General features: G+C 42.3%; 1 protein-coding gene across 10 annotated transcripts in view; it reads right to left on the reverse strand.

The window, feature by feature from the left end:
* FRMPD4 (FERM and PDZ domain containing 4) overlaps positions 1 to 16,246 on the reverse strand; it is an 829,477-nt gene that overhangs the window by 462,662 nt on the left and 350,569 nt on the right. Inside the window, exon 1 of one of the 10 annotated variants that reach the window (XM_078064503.1) lies at positions 11,396 to 11,420. The exons of the other annotated variants lie outside the window; for them this stretch is intronic. The gene's annotated coding sequence lies outside the window, so the exon portion shown is untranslated. Of the gene's footprint in view, positions 1 to 11,395; positions 11,421 to 16,246 lie in introns of those variants that run through there. 10 annotated transcript variants of the gene reach the window in all.

Below are 16,246 nucleotides of genomic sequence, written 5' to 3' on the forward strand. Positions count from 1 at the left end.
ATTTCACTAAAAACTATTCATATAGTAATCTTATGTGCAAGGCAGGACACGGAAAACAGAAGCAACAGCTGGTTCGGTTGGAAGGAGAGGGAGTGAAACTGAACCATCCCGGGGGGCCTCCAACTGCAAGGGCCCCTGCGGGTGCCCCAGAGAAGCCACAGAACCATAGACCCAGGAGCAGAGTTCAAAATCTCTGGTCTAGGGGGCACCTGGGTGGCTTAGTTGGTTAAGCATCCAACTTCGGGTCAGGTCATGATCTCGGGTCCCGGGATCGAGCCCCGGATCTGGCTCTCAGCTCAGTGGGGAGTCTGCTTGTCCCTCTGCCCTCTCTCACCCCCCCACCCGCACTCGTGTTCGTGTGTTCGTGTGTGTGTCTCTCAAATAAATAAAATCTTAAAAAAAAAAAAATCTCACTGGTCTAGCTCATCTCTTAGGCTCCTTATTTCTTGAAATTCTGACAGTCATGATTATGACCCTAAAAAGCCTTTAATTAAAGTCAACTCTACCATTTTCCTATGTTTAGAACGGACTTAATCCTCTACTCCCAGTTGGAGGAGAGGGCGGGTTATGCTAGGAGGGGAGAAAAACAAATTCCAGAGATCTATTAACCCTGATTATGAAGTCTATGAACTCCCATAACTAAATTCTTAGACAACTTTGTATTCTTCGACTAGAAAGATTTCGGTCCTTCTTTGAGTACAGTTCACAGACGCTAGCATCTCCTTCTCAGCACGCTTCCTATGATCACAGTCTGCATTATCAGTACTCGACCCAATATTCTGTCCTTACCGGCAAGGACTCCCACTACTGCAGCCATTCTAGAAAGTCAGTGGAAATCTCTCCACAAATTTCTTTGAACCAAATATCACTGTACATTAATAGGATGCTATTAATAATTGCTTTTTCTAAAGAGTTCATCTCATAGATTCATAGCTTCTTGTCTTGACCTCTTATTTTGGTCTCATTAATGCTCTTGAAATGTTTTTAAAAAATTAAGGATGTGAATGAACACTTAAGACTACATTCCTTTTTTAGAGAGCTTATTTCTCAGGTCCAATCAGACAAGTACCAAAATGAAGAGGTATCTTGATTTCTTCGGATACCTTTATACTGTCTAAATACATAATTCAGTGTCAGGTTAAATATAACCTTACTAAAATTTGCCGTGTGATTGATTCACTGTATTAGCTGACAACTAAATGGAAAAATAAACGTACAAAATTAGTTCAACTGGCAACATATGTTTTGGGTCAGCAAACGTTTTCTGTAAATGTCCGGAGAGTAAGTATTTCGCCTTGCAGACCATATGATCTCTCTCACGAGCGCTCAGTCCTGTCACTATAGTGCGAAAGCAGCCAAAGACAGCATGTCAATGAATGGACTGGACTGAGTTCCACTAAAACTTTGCAAAAACAGGTGGAGGGCTAGATGTGGCCAGTAGGCCAGTCTGCTGACCCCCGACTTTGGTGGAAAATTTTATAAGGGGTGGAAAAACATAACCAAAGTATTATTTCCTGAGATGAACTGTAATGAACTGTCTGAGACCGTCAGCTGCATCCCTTTTACATAGAATTTCTGCAGACCCCAGAAAGGTGTAATGAAAATCTTAAATGTAGGGCAGAGCAGAGGCCTTGCTTAGGCACAGGGAGGAAAAGCAGTCACTTCCAGATTTTAAGATTTGATTCTGACTCAGAAAAACAAACATACTGATTATTAACACATAAAAAGAACAGAGCTAGAGGCTGGGAATAATCCTCAGGGTTTAGATTAAGATTTTGAAGCTATTTGGGTTCTGGGACCCAATTTCAATGGAGGGGGGAGGGGTGTAGGTTCCCCACACCAGCAAGCAATCCTTGGACACCAGCTGTGGCTCCTACAATTCAACTCAATTCTGACACTATCTACCCAGAGGCAACATCAGATCCCACAGGTTAAAGGCTCAATGCTATAAAACTTCCGCCGCCCCCGCCGCCCCGATTTCTGAAGCCAAGTGCAAGTCCAAGTTGTCACCTGTGCTTCTGGTAACCGGCTATAAATCAGATTCCCACAACCCTCTCCTTGGTTCTATTAATCTGCTAGATTGGCTCACAGAACTCAGAAACCAGAGAAACATTTGACTTACTAGATCACCGGATATAAGTCAGAAACCGCCAAAGAGAAGAACTGCACAGGGCAAGGTATAGGTAGGGAAAAGGGTGTGTAGCCTGCATGGCTCTCCCGGCCGGCCACTTGCCCCGCAACTCTACATGTTCTCCATCCCGGACGCTCTCTGAGTGCCATCCTTTTTCGGGTTTTATGGAGGCTTCATTATATACACATGATTGATTAAATCACTGACCACTGGTAATTGGTTCAACCTCTAGCACCACCACCCCCGCCCCGGAAATCAAGGGGTGGGACCAAAATTTCCAACCCTTTATTCAAGGTTGGTTCCTCTAGCAACCAGCCCCCTTCCTTAGGTGTTGTCCAAAACTCACCTCATTAACATAAGCCCCATTGTGGTGGAAAGGAGCTTGTTACGAATAACAAGATACCCATTACACCTTTCTGGCTCTGAAGGGATTTCAGGAACTGAGGACAGGAGAGCCAATATCCTAACAAAAGATGCTCCTATTGCTCAGGAAATGCCTAGGGTTTGGGGGGCTGTGAGCCAGGAACCATGGATGAAGACCAAATATATATGAAAAATAAATATTGGTCATATGCATGACCAAAATATGCTTTTATAAATCACAACACTGCAGGTGTTTTCTACTGACAGGGGATAGGGAAACAATGAACATGACTTCCAGCTACAATGAGTGAAGGTTTTAGAGAGGAGGTAGCACGTGGCAGATTTGTTAGCCTAGGGCCCTAAATGATGGCTGTTAACATCCACGGGGGAACTATGATGTCTAGAGTTAAAGACAGGCAGGTGGGTAGCGGTGGTACTTTTATATTCCAGACATAGTCACAGCAATATATATTCTACCTCATACACTTCTTACAATTTGACGTCAGCACCCTTCCACTGAGAGGCGACACTTACGTTCCATCCGTTTGAACCGGGGTGGCTCTTTGTGGCGACCTTGACCCACAGAACACAGGAGAAGTGGCACCATGCGACTTCCCAGACTAGTCAGAAAAGGTGGGACAGCTTCCATCCCCCTTTCTCTCTTGGGATGCACACACTGGGAAGCTCGACCTGCCGTGTCGGAGGCCATATGGAGAGACCATAGGGGGGAGAGCACGCAGGGCTATGGAGTGTGGCCTGTGGAGCCCCTCCTGCTCCAGGCCCCAGGTCACAGCCATAGTCACTGGAATGGTTGGCTCTAGAAACTGTATTTTAGACAAGGGGTCAGCAAACTTTTTCCTTAAAGAACAAGAAGGAAAAAATATTCAAGGCTATGCAGGCCCTGTGGTCTCGGTCACAACTACTCAACTCTGCTGTTGTACTGAGAAACCAGCCAGGCAATATGTAAATGAACAGGCGGGCCTGGGTTCCAATAAAACTTTATTTACAAAAGCAAGCCTGGGGGTGCCTGGGTGGCTCAGTCGTTAAGCGTCTGCCTTCGGCTCACGTCATGATCGCGGGGTCCTGGAATCGAGCCCCGCATCGGGCTCCCTGCTCAGCGGGAAGCCTGCTTCTCCCTCTCCCACTCCCCCTGCTTGTGTTCCCTCTCTCGCTGTGTCTTTCTCTGTCAAATAAATAAAAAAATCTTTAAAAAAAAAAAAAAAAGCAAGCCTGGTGCGTGATGTGGGAAACAAAGGCAGAAGAAAAATTATTAAATCTCCTTACTACCTACAGCCCACTGACAAGTCCCTGAAACAGGCAGAGTGACATTCTTCTAGGGACTCAGCTGCCTCAATGTTAATACTTTGCTAAGGACAAAAGGCAATCTTAGCCCAACCCCCAGGATCCTGTAAGTCTACTTTAACATATTAAAATTCCTTTGGAGGGACACCTGGGTGGCTCAGTTGGTTAAGTGTCTACCTTTAGCTCAGGTCATGATCCAGGGTCCCCGCCCCCCCTTTCCATCAGGCTCCTTGTTCAGCAGGGAGCCTGCTTCTCCTCCTCCCACTGCCCCTCCCCCTGCTCATGCTCTCTCTGACAAATAAATAAAATCTTTAAAAAATAAAATAAAATAATAAAATAAAAATTCCTTTGTAATTTTTTAAGTAAAATAATAAAAAATTAAAACGAAATAAAATCCTTCATCTCTACCCCCCCAAGATACATGTTGGCAATCATCCCCCAAGCATATGACCCACCAATATGCATCCGAAGGGTCTCATGACTAAGGATTTATTAGACAGTAATAAATGACCCTTTCCCAACAACAGCTAGCCCCCTCGAAGTCCTGGACACCTTGCTCCCAAAATTCCTTAGAGACTTATGCTCTCCCTAACCCCCTCCCAACTTGAAAGTATATAAGGGGCCTCTCCTCATGACCCCATTGCAGCTCTTTCTGCCCACAGGTCCTGTCCCCGGGCTTTAATAAAACCACCTTTTTGCACCAAACACACCTCAAGAATTCTTTCTTGGCAGTCGGCTTCGAACCCTAACGTCTCTCCTACATCAGTGGGGAGCAGACGAGGACAGATCTGGTCTACAGTACATAGCTTGCTGACCCCTATTCTAGGCAAAGGAAGAAATCTGATGTTAGGCCCAGAGGCAGAAATGTGGCTGTTTGTTCTAGAAATTACAGAAACTACCCTGGAGGCAAAATAAGGTACTTAGAGATCAGGACAGGTTGGTACTTCAGGACATGGCCTATAGATCCAGATTACCTCTTGGCAAGCCACTTACCCTAAGTTTTGTCACCTCATCTTAAAATGGGAGATGATACTATCTACTCCTTAGGTAATTATACGTGACCTTGGATGACATGTATGGGCCTTACAGCAGGTGCCTGGCACATAACAAGGACTACCCAAAATTCCTGCTGCGATTTCTATTGTAGTTAACTAGGGAAGAAGCTACAGAAAGAGAGCGGAGGACACAAACATGAGAAATACGGCAGAAGAGGGGTGACTGGGTGACTCAGACTAAGAGGGAAAATAATATTTTACCTATAAATGTTAACTTATGTATAATTACAAATTAAATATTCCTAACATTGTTTTATATTTGATAATTACTATATATAAAGGAGTGATATAAATATATATACCAAAATTATATGTTATGTATTTATCTATGTATCAGTTTTTTACTTAAACGTGATCTCTTGAGCATCTTCTCATAAAATTAAGGTGAGTTTTATAAGAAAGATTTTTTTTGAGATTTTATTTATTTATTTGAGAGAGAGAGCACGAGCCAGGTGAGGGCCAGAGGCAGAGGGAGAAGCAGACTCCCCACTGAGCAGGGAGCCCAATGCGGGGCTTGATCCCAGGACTCTAGAATTATGACCTGAACCGAAGGCAGACGCTTAACTGACTGAGCCACCCAGGTGCCCTTATAAGAAGGATTTTTAAAGGATGCTTACTAATCCATCTACTCATGACTGTAGGAGACATACATTGCCATATGCAGCCCAATAGCATTCACATGAAGATGTGGTGATTAGTTCCTAAGAAACATCAAGAGTTTAGTAGGGATAACTACTATGACATAATGCTCTACTTAAAAGGGGACAAAAGAATTCTGTGACATCTCTGTTCTAGAGCCCTATTTGTCCAAAATCACTCTTTGCCCTGAGGTTTCTTTTAACTCTTAGATTTCTTACAAACAAGCAATACATTTTATATTCTGCCTTTAGCTGTGATTCACTGGTCATTAGTAAGTTGATCTACAACAGGGTATAAATCATAGCAGAGAAAAATATATGTATAAATTGAGTTTCAGTACAAACTAAGTTCCAACTTATTCCTAGTCTGGAACATGGGATCCTGTCAAGCTAAGTGACACCAGACTTTAAAAGGAAAACAACAGGGGCGCCTGGGTGGCTCAGTCAGTTAAGCATCTGCCTTTGGCTCAGGTCATGATCTCAGGGTCCTGGGATCAAGCCCTGCATCGGGCTCCCTGCTCAGCGGGGCGCCTGCTTCTCCCTCTCCCTCTGCCACTCCCCCTGCTTGTGCTCTCTCTCTCTGTCAAATAAATAAATAAAATCTTTTAAAAAAAGGAAAATATGGGGCGCCTGGGTGGCTCAGTCGTTAAGCGTCTGCCTTCAGCTCAGGTTATAATCCCAGGGTCCTGGGATCGAGCCCCGCATCGGGCTCCCTGCTCCGCGGGAAGCCTGCTTCTCCCTCTCCCACTCCCCCTGCTTGTGTTCCCTCTCGCGCTGTGTCTCTCTCTGTCAAATAAATAAATAAAATCTAAAAAAAAAAAAAAGAAAGGAAAATATTATGTATCTGATGACAAGAGAATATCTTACTGCATAAAGCTTGCACTTCTTAAGCAAGTTTATTTGGTATTTTTAAAGGTCAGTAATCAGGAACAAGCTACTTCAAAAATTCCAATTGATAAGAAAAAATACATATACAAAGAAAAACTTGAACCGTTCATACTGCTAAAAAGCTTTTATTTTTAATTAACTTCAAACTTGATGAAGAACTTAATAGATCATTATCATTAACTTAATATGACAACCTAGGAAAATATTTGAAATGTGTTATAATATTCCCTTAAATTTCAATATTCCAAAATGAAATAGCTACAGATTCTCAATAAACCTTTCTAACTCCATTTTAAGTATTGATTTGATTTGATTAATTTTTTTAAGTAGGCTCTACCCCCAAGGTGGGGCTCAAACTCAGACCCCGAGATCAAGGAGTCACATACTCTACCAACCGAGCCGGCCAGGTGCTCATCTAACTCCACTTTTGACTAGATTTTAAAAACATGTATCCCAAAGGCAAGTCAAATAAACATACCAAGAGATATGCACTCTTCAATATATGCCTACCTGAGTAAGACAAAGGTTTTAAGGACATTGCATGAACCAAATAACTGAGGACCAACACTTAAGCCATTTCCAGTTTCATAAATAATATGAGAAGTCCCCTTAGCAGAATTTGGTTAAGCCATACCTTTTTACCCTTTCTTATTTTCCACAAAGAAAGTAAAGCATCCTGAGATTGCAGGTAAAAAGGAACACATGAAATCTTCTCTAAATATGTACAGCCCACACTCTGAAAATTTATATGCAAGCCATTTTGAAGGTACTCAGTAAGTCAGTACGCATCCAACAAGAACCTCAACTGGAAAACAGGTATCAAACAAAAATGACTAAATTCCCATCCATCATTTAGAACTTACAGCAAAAATCGGGCCACTCAAGGAAAGTACTCTCAGGGGGTCAATTCCTCTTTTGAAGAAAATAGGTCCCAGCTTCGTGACAAAACATTTGCCATAAATTCTAGATGCTTTCTACCCATCCTTCAACTTTTACGTGTGAAGAGACCAATTAATTCTGGCAAAATGCATTTATATTGCATGATTTTATTTAAGTCCAGCAATGAGAAGTGTCACCAAAAATCATGCCTTTATTCTAATTTTCAAAAGCATTAGGAGCAAGAGAATTAACATTCATGAAGTCTCTGCTATGTACCAGGTACTTCATCCTAAAGCGGCCCATATCACCGAATGGAGACTTGAAGGTAGTTTCCATTTTGGAAGGAACCTGGCAAACAGAAGCCAGGGCTCTACAACTGACAAGTCAGAGCAGATTATCAAAACTGAAGGTCAGAAACACAGGAGCCAGGAAGAAAGGCAGCTATGGCCATGGCCTCTACCAGTCAGACACTGGGCCTCAGCAAGAAGGCAATGAGGGAGACTTGATCGAGGGCCTTAAGAGTAGAGTCCCAATGTCCTTCGTGCCTCATATAGAGGCTGCTTTTAGGCAGCAGGATTGAGCAATGAAATTGTGATCAAAGCAAAAGGGCCCATAGCGACCACCAAGCTGAATGCATAGAGGCTTATTAAGCGATCCACCTCGAAATAACCATAGGTCCTAACTGACCAATTACAACCAGGCACAGTTCCTAAGATTACCAAAAAAGGGAAAATTCCATATGTTCCCATACTCCCCCACTCCCCCCTATAACTGTGGCCCCTTACTGCCACCCCCTGGCAGACAGTCTCTCCTCTGCTGTCCTGCCCGCTGCTCCCATGAGGTGTATTTAATAAACTTCTATCTCTTCTGTTCTGTCCCGGGCGAATTCTTTCACTGCCCAAACTGCCAGACTCCACCGGATTGGGTTGCCCCACATTTGGTGGCCCCCCCATCCGATCGGAGCACCCCACACCTCAGGTCACAATTTACAACAGAAGGTTCAAGGATCCTTATGTCCTCACACACAAACAGCCTTGCCTTCTTAAGAGAAACCAGCCAAACAACCAAACACCCAAAAGAAGACACCGAAACAACGTCATTGGGACTTTTTTCCCCAAGTAGGCCCCTTGTCCAAATGGGGCTTGAACTCAGGACCCCAAAATCAAGGCTCGCATGCTCTACCAACTGAGCCAGCCAGGCACCCCAATGTCATTGGAATTTCTAATAAACTATGAAGAGAATTTAAAAATCCAATGAGGGGTACCCGGGTGGCTCAGTTGGTTAAGCACCTGCCTTCAGCTCAGGTCATGATCTCAGGGTCCTGGGATGGAGCCCCGCATTGGGCTCCCTGCTGAGTGGGGAGCCTGCTTCTCCCTCTCCCTGTCCCCCACCCATACTCTCTCTCTCTCTCTCTCAAATAAATAAAATCTTTAAAAAAATAAAATAAAATAAAATAAATTAAAATCCAATGAAATAGCATTAAAATTTCTATACATCTGGGTGAGGGATGCAGGATTTTATCATGAAAACGAGAAAAAGATGAAAGCAATTAGCAATTACTAAAAAACTAGTTAATTTTAAAATTTTTTTTTTTTTTTTTTTTTTTTTTTTTTTAAGATTTTATTTATTTATTTGAGAGAGAGAATGAGGTAGAGAGAGCATGAGAGGGAGGAGGGTCAGAGGGAGAAGCAGGCTCCCTGTTCAGCAGGGAGCCCGATGCGGGACTCGATCCCGGGACTCCAGGATCATGACCTGAGCCGAAGGCAGTCGCTTAACCAACTGAGCCACCCAGGCGCCCCAAACTAGTTAATTTTAATGACAACCATAACGTGATTATGAACTTTTGACTCCCTAACTTGAGATCCCTTGGGATATGAAATCTGTCCCCTTGAAAGTGGATGAGTTCAAAAATAGATTTGGCTTCAGATTATAGTGACATCAACTGGATAGAAATTTACTTTTCTCTCATCAATGTCTAGGCTGGTATGTCAACACTGTTCTGTGAAGTTGTGGGAGTGTTACAGCGTCCCATGGTGCCACGGAGCCCTGCCTCCTTTCTTCCAGATGCTCTGCCATTCCCACCATGCTGTCCTTGACTACAGGGCCAAGATGGTGCACCACTAGGTCTGCATTCCATTCCGAAGGAAAGAGGACAGAAATTAATCTTGCCTAGCTACACGAGTCTGGGAAATATGTACCCCTAAGAAAAAAAAATATCTCTACACCCAGTGTGGAGCTCAAACTTACAACCCTGAGATCAAGAGTTGCATGCTCCATGGACCGAGCCAGCGAAGCGCCCTGAAAATTTCCTTGCTTAGGGGCACCTGCCTGGCCTAGTAGGTGGAGCATGTGACTCTTGAACTCAGGGTCATGAGTTCAAGCCCCACCTTGGGCATAAAGTTTACATAAAAATAAACAAATAAATAAAAAATAATTTTTAAATTATCAAACGGGGGTCAACAAACTCCAACTCACAGACCAAATTCTGCCCACTGTGTTTTTACGGGCAGAGGGTTAAGAATGGTTTTTACATTTTCTTTTAAAGATTTTTTTTTTTTAATTTATTTGAGAGAGAGAGAGAGAGCATGAGCAGTGGGGAGGGGCAGAGGGAGAGGGAGAAGCAGACTCCCCGCTGAGCAAGGAGCCTGATGCAGGGACTGGATCCCAGGACCCTCAGATCATGACCTGAGCTGAAGGCAGACGCTTAACCGATTGAGCCACCAAGGTGCCCCAAGAATGGTTTTTACATTTTTAAATGGTTGTTGAAAAGAGAAAGAAAGAAAAAAGATAATTGTGACAGAGCCTGTGTGTGGTCCACAAACCCTAAAAAAATTTACTATCTGGCCTTTCACAGAAAAAGTTTGCCAATGCCTGTTAGAGAGGGAAGGAAGATAAGATATAGGAGAGAAACTGGAAGTTTCTGCCACAGTGGCAAGTGTCTTTTCAGCTTTGGGAATATTTAGAATTAAGTAAACAATTGTAATCACACAGTCATACAACTCATATTTTTTAGTAAATTTTATGAACAATCTATATTTGTTATATAAGCGATTTAAGAAATTCCAACATATCTGCCTTCCCATTTTAAGGTGAAACGAGTAAGAAAATTGATATTTTTAAACAGAATTCGAACATTTCACAGAGGTTGTTTGCTTTGTAAGTTTAATTTATTATAAGAGCTCTTTTAAGTGCTTGGAAAGCTTTTGATTGTTTGCACATCAAGTTGTCCTGTCAGTCACTGGAAACACTTCAAAGGAAAATATAACATATTAAATGCATAATAGCAGTGTGAAATATTCAAAAGAACTCAACGAACTACCTTCGAAAATGGCTTTGATTATTTAAATAAGTATCATTCGTTTGACGTGAATTAATTAAATATTAGGCAAAGAAAATACGAAGGTGATTGTCTTTCTTCTACTAGATTTAAAAATAGATTAATAAGATTTATTCACTGAGGTTCAAAACACAAGAAAAACTAGGATTTTTGCAAGTGTAACCATAGTCAAGTAAATATGAAGTTAAAAGCAGTTACTGTAAATAATCCTTTCCATACACACCGGCTTCCCTCCGACTTCAAAGAGCTCATGGGCTGGTAAGCAGATCTATAAGCCAAGTGGAACAAAAGGGGGAGGGGCGTTGGCAACTAGAGCGGGAGGAAGCGGGAGACACAGTCCAAGTCTAGAGAAGATGCCGCCTCCTTAGCCAATCCTACGGTCCACCATTTCTTGCCAGAACTCCTCCTGTAGTTGCTTATCAAAGAAAATTCGAGTAGAGCCAGAGGCTCAAGCAACCCGCACCATTTGTCTTGGTGGATTCAATCCTGTTAATGACAACTACAAAAAATGCCAGTCACTCCAACTCTGCCATAGTCCGCGAAGCTCTTCTCTCCCAGGTCCTTGCTGAGAATGTCAAATAAATGCTAAAGCGACGAGAAAACAATCACCCACTCAAATCAGACACTTGGATTTTAACAAAAGTACCTTTCGGAAAGATATGCTATTTCATTTTGTCCCTTGGAAATTACATCCGTGGAATTTCTTTCTTTCTTTTTTTAATGCCTAGTTTTGACATTTTAAAACCTTCATATTTCTGAAAGTCTAACATTCCGGCGTTTGATATTTTAAAATACAACTTACCATTTAATGTTGTCTCTTTAAATTTGGCGAATGTTAAGGCTGTCACTTTCTCTCGTACATCTAAATTCAAACTGCAGGTTGTCTGGTTTTATTTCCCCTTGTTTGAGTGTGTGTGTGTTGGTGTGTGAGAGGGAAGGGTTCCAACAGTGACACACGATGACTGCCTGCCGAGTTTCTAGAACATCAGACTGTGCTCATTGGGAGCACTGCCAAGCTCTTTGTAAATGTGTGTTAAGAAGCTACACCCCCTTGTCTTTTAGGAAAGACGCGGACATCCTTGTCCACCCTTGTTGCCCGGCCAGCCCCTTCAGAAAGTCTCCCCTGCAAGTCCACACTCCCTATCAGACTGCCGGCCCATATTTACACTGGGGGCGATTTCGGGCTCCGGCAGAATCAGTCAGTGCAAATCTAAAGTCCCTCACATATGAGGACTTCTCTTTGCCAAATATTCCAATCATTTACAGACTGACACATGACAGCGTGAAGGCAGGGTCCCTGGGTACGCTTTGCCTCCCTTAGCAGAGCACTTCTCACACTGCGGGTCATGCCTGACGTTTCTAGAAGACCATGGGCTTCCTCAGGGGCCAACTTCCTCAGGATGCTGCGTCCCCTGTGCCCCGCGGAGCAGCTGGCTCCCCAGGGTTCAGCAAATACTTACAGAAGGGAGAACGGGAAGGAGGGAAGGAGCCGGCCACGGATGAGCCTGTGCAGCGAAGCGGCAGAAGCGGGGTAGGAGAGACACCCGGGCTGCCGAAGGAGAAGGTATGGACTCACCCTTGTTCTCTGTCCCAGGAGCTCTCCCTGGGAACAGAAGCCAGAAGCACTCCACCATCTGGGGGAAGGAGGCCTCACTCCTGTGCTTCTCACCAGGTCTCCCTGGCTTGTGCTGGCCCGCGCTGCCTTGTGCTCATTCAAGCCGGACTCTGCAGGTTCGAGCCAGTTTTGCTGACCTGCATTCTTTCCCACTCTAACAGCTGTCATATTTTACCACAGCAACATTTGATACTGATGTATCATCTCATTGTTTTATACGTGAAATGATCCTAAGACGTGACCAAATGAATATCCCTTTAAACTGAGTTCTTTTTGTCAATTACTAAAAGTTAGGGGCAACGAGGATATGAAAGAGATTCACCACCATCAATACTGAAAGAAGACTATTCGTAGGGATTCGTACTCTTTTTGGAATCAAGGACACAATTGATAATCATCTGAAAGTTAGAAATCCTCTTCCCAGAAAAGGACCAACATGTATAGATAGATACATTTTTGCAAACACATTCAAGGGGCTCACAGACTTACCCACTCCCACCCACCACACCCACCCACTACATGGAAGCCCTTCACACCACAGCAGGGGGTTGCAAATGGTAATCTGTAGATTTGGGTTAAGTGAGGAGGTGTCCAATATTCTGCAGTAGAAAAAAAAAAATGAGGGCTATGTGGTATATATGGCAATAGATGTGACTGTAAAATCTCTATAGTTCTTCCTTATGGAAGATTTCAGTTTCTCTTGTTATTATGGTTTCCTCAATTAATTTTTGGTTCTGTAGAGTTATTTCTTTTATGAAATGAAGACAGTACATGGGATTGGTTTGTGGTTTGCTCTTTCAAATGTCCAACACGAAACTGACAAAAAACATTTAGAGTTAATCTTGAAAAATAAACTTTTACATATATTACTCTGTAAAATTTAAAAGATATAGCGATGTCTGCTCTTAGTTTTATAATCCCAGATTAAAACCCCCGTACTACATGTTAGATAATTAAGGAAATATTTTATGATTGGAAATAATTTATATATTGATGTAAGATACACTGGACCAATTCACAGGAGGGCTAAAAAAAACAAGATACCGTAGCAACTACACCAATTTAAAATGACAAAAGTCTGGGGCACCTGGGCGGCTCAGTCAGTTATGGGACCAGGTCTTGGTTTAGGCTCAGGTCATGATCTCAGGGTCATGAGATCGAGCCCCGCATCAGGCTCCACACTTAGCACAGTGTCTGCTTGAGATTCTTTCCCTCTCCCTCCCCTTCTGCCCCTCCCTCCACTTGCTCACCTGCTGCGCACTCTCTCTCTCTCTCTCTCTCAAATAAATAAATCTTTAAAATGACAAAAGTCCATTAGAGATTAGTTGTGTTGGGTTTTAAGATCCTTAATGTCACAAATAGTTTTATATTTGATGATTAAAATCAACAAATTAAACACCTATTGAAAGTTAACTCACTTCAGTTACCTAATTCTAAATAGGCAAAACTACCTTACCAAAATGATTCATAATCATTGTTGTAGTTTCTTCCAATTATTTCATAATTTTGCCAAAGATTTCCCAAATAGAATTTTTCCATAATTTTACTCTTCACATTTTAAATACAGGTGGTAAAGGGGCCCCTGGGTGGCTCAGTCAGTTGGGCGTCCCACTCTTGATTTTGGCTGAGGTCATGATCTCGGGGTTGTGGGTCATGGATATACCACATGGTCTCCATGCTCAGCGAGGAGTCTGCTTCTCTCTCTCACTCTGTCCCTCCCCCTACTCGCAGGCTGTCTCTCTCTCTCTAAAATAAATTAAAAATGTTTTAAAAATAAATACATACATACAGTAAATGCAATAGATGACTGTATTAAATTGGGTAGAGTGGCTTAATTGAAATAATTTCTGGGGCGCCTGCGTGGCTCAGTCGTTGGGCGTCTGCCTTCGGCTCAGGTCATGATCCCAGGGTCCTGGGATCGAGCCCCGCATCGGGCTCCCTGCTCAGCGGGAAGCCTGCTCCTCCCTCTCCCACTCCCCCTGCTTGTGTTCCGTCTCTCTCTGTCAAATAAATAAAATCTTTAAAAAAAAAAAAAAGAAATAATTTCTTCAACTGTATTCAAAAATTACTTAGATACATTATTACATTAACTTACTATAAACTTATGTGATAGTATACTAAGGTATTATCTGCCAATTTTTATATGAGTTAAAGAAAGAAATCCAAATTTGCGGATTTAAAGAAATTTATCTTAAATATAATTAATAATCAGCTATGCATAAACAATTCTATTTGGCATAAAGGCTCTGGAAAGGATGGCAAAACGAGTAGGATAACAAATATATAATATTACTTCCCTCTTCTAGGATTTCTATTTGGTTCTTTTTTTTTAAAGTTTCCTTCACTCTACTGAAATTCCCCATCTTTTTACCCATTATACCCATCTTTTCCTATAATTTTTTATTTTTTTTATTTTTTATGTATTTATTTTTTTGAAAGATTTTTATTTATTTGACAGAGAGAGAGAGAGAGAGACAGCGAGAGAGGAAGAAGCAGGCTTCCCGCTGAGCAGGGAGCCCGATGTGGGGCTCGATCCCAGGACCCTGGGATCATGACCTGAGCCGAAGCAGATGCTTAATGACTGAGCCACCCAGGCGCCCCTTCCTATAATTTTTTAAACACAATGGGGTGCCTGGGTGGCTCAGTCAGTTAAGCGTCTGCCTTCGGCTCAGGTCATGATCTCAGGGTCCTGGGATCAAGCCCTACATTGGGCTCTCCGCTCAGTGGGAAGTCTGCTTCTCCCTCTCCCTCTGTGCTCTCTCTCTCTCTCTTTCAAATAAATAAATAAATAAAATCTTTTTTAAAAAATGTTTTAACACATTATAGTAATTATTTTAAAGCCCCTGTTGGCTAATTCCAACATCTGGGTGACATGTGGATCTTCAGCTATTGATTTTTTTTTCTTGATCATGGGTTACATTTTCCTGGCTCTTACATGCCTAGTAATTTGTAATTACATACTGACATTACTGATGATACGTTGTATACAGCCTGGGTTCTGTTATCTTCCTCTGAAGAATGTTAATTTTTGTTGTAGCAGGCAATTATATTACTAGAGGATCACTTTAATTCTATAGAGGACTGGTTTTTAGGTCTCTTAGGATGGTTCTATTTCAGTTTTGTCCTTATTTCAAGAGCATGGTCCTCATTCCTGAACACAGTCCCTACTCCTAGGCAGCTACTCTAGGCCTCCAATGAAAACCTGTAAGTGTTTACCAAACTCCTATCACTTGGCAGGACTTGTCCTCCGATCTCTGTTTTCCCAGCACCAGGCAGCTGGTAAAATCTCTGCTCAGGTCTTTAACTTCCCAACTACTGTTTTCTGTTGTGTCTCTTGCAGCCACACCTGCACATGCACAGTTTAGGAACCAACCAGAGATCTGTATGGAGATTTTGGGGTTCCCCCTTTCCAGGATTCCCTCTCAATTTCCAGGTGTTTCAGCAGCCCTGAACTCTCACCCCCTGAGTCCTTCACTTAATTACAATGTCACTTTCTGCTTGAGGTCTATTCCTGTGTGCTACATGAATGGGGAAGCATTGTCCACTGAGAAGAGTTAAGTGTGCATCTCACCTAATGTGATCCTCGTCTGTGAAGGGTCATATGCCCTGCAGTTCCTGCTTGCTTCTGTTGTTCTCCAGACAGCTTTCAAATAATTGTTTTTACAGTTTATGATTCTGAATTTATAATTGTTATTAGCAAAAAGGTTAGTCCAATGATAGTATAATACACTGCCAGTGCATTATAAAACAAAACCTTGGAAATTTATTTTTGATTAACTGTGTGTTGTTGTTTAAATTTTTTTTTTTTAAGTAAGCTCTATGCCCACTGTAGGTCTTGCGAGATCAAGAGTCGAGTGCTCTACTGACGAGCCAGCAGCAGGCACCCCTGTTGTTGTTTTTTTAACTAAAGAGGTACTCTGTTTTCTAATTCACAGCTTTGGTTAAAATATTGAAAAATTTCTATCTACAGCAAAGAGCGTTGGGGCTTAATAGTCAGGTTTTAAAATGGAATATTGATGAAGAATAATGAGGCATTGC

Source organism: Halichoerus grypus, chromosome X, assembly GCF_964656455.1.
Source record: "Halichoerus grypus chromosome X, mHalGry1.hap1.1, whole genome shotgun sequence".
In the NCBI taxonomy this organism is placed as follows: domain Eukaryota; kingdom Metazoa; phylum Chordata; class Mammalia; order Carnivora; family Phocidae; genus Halichoerus; species Halichoerus grypus.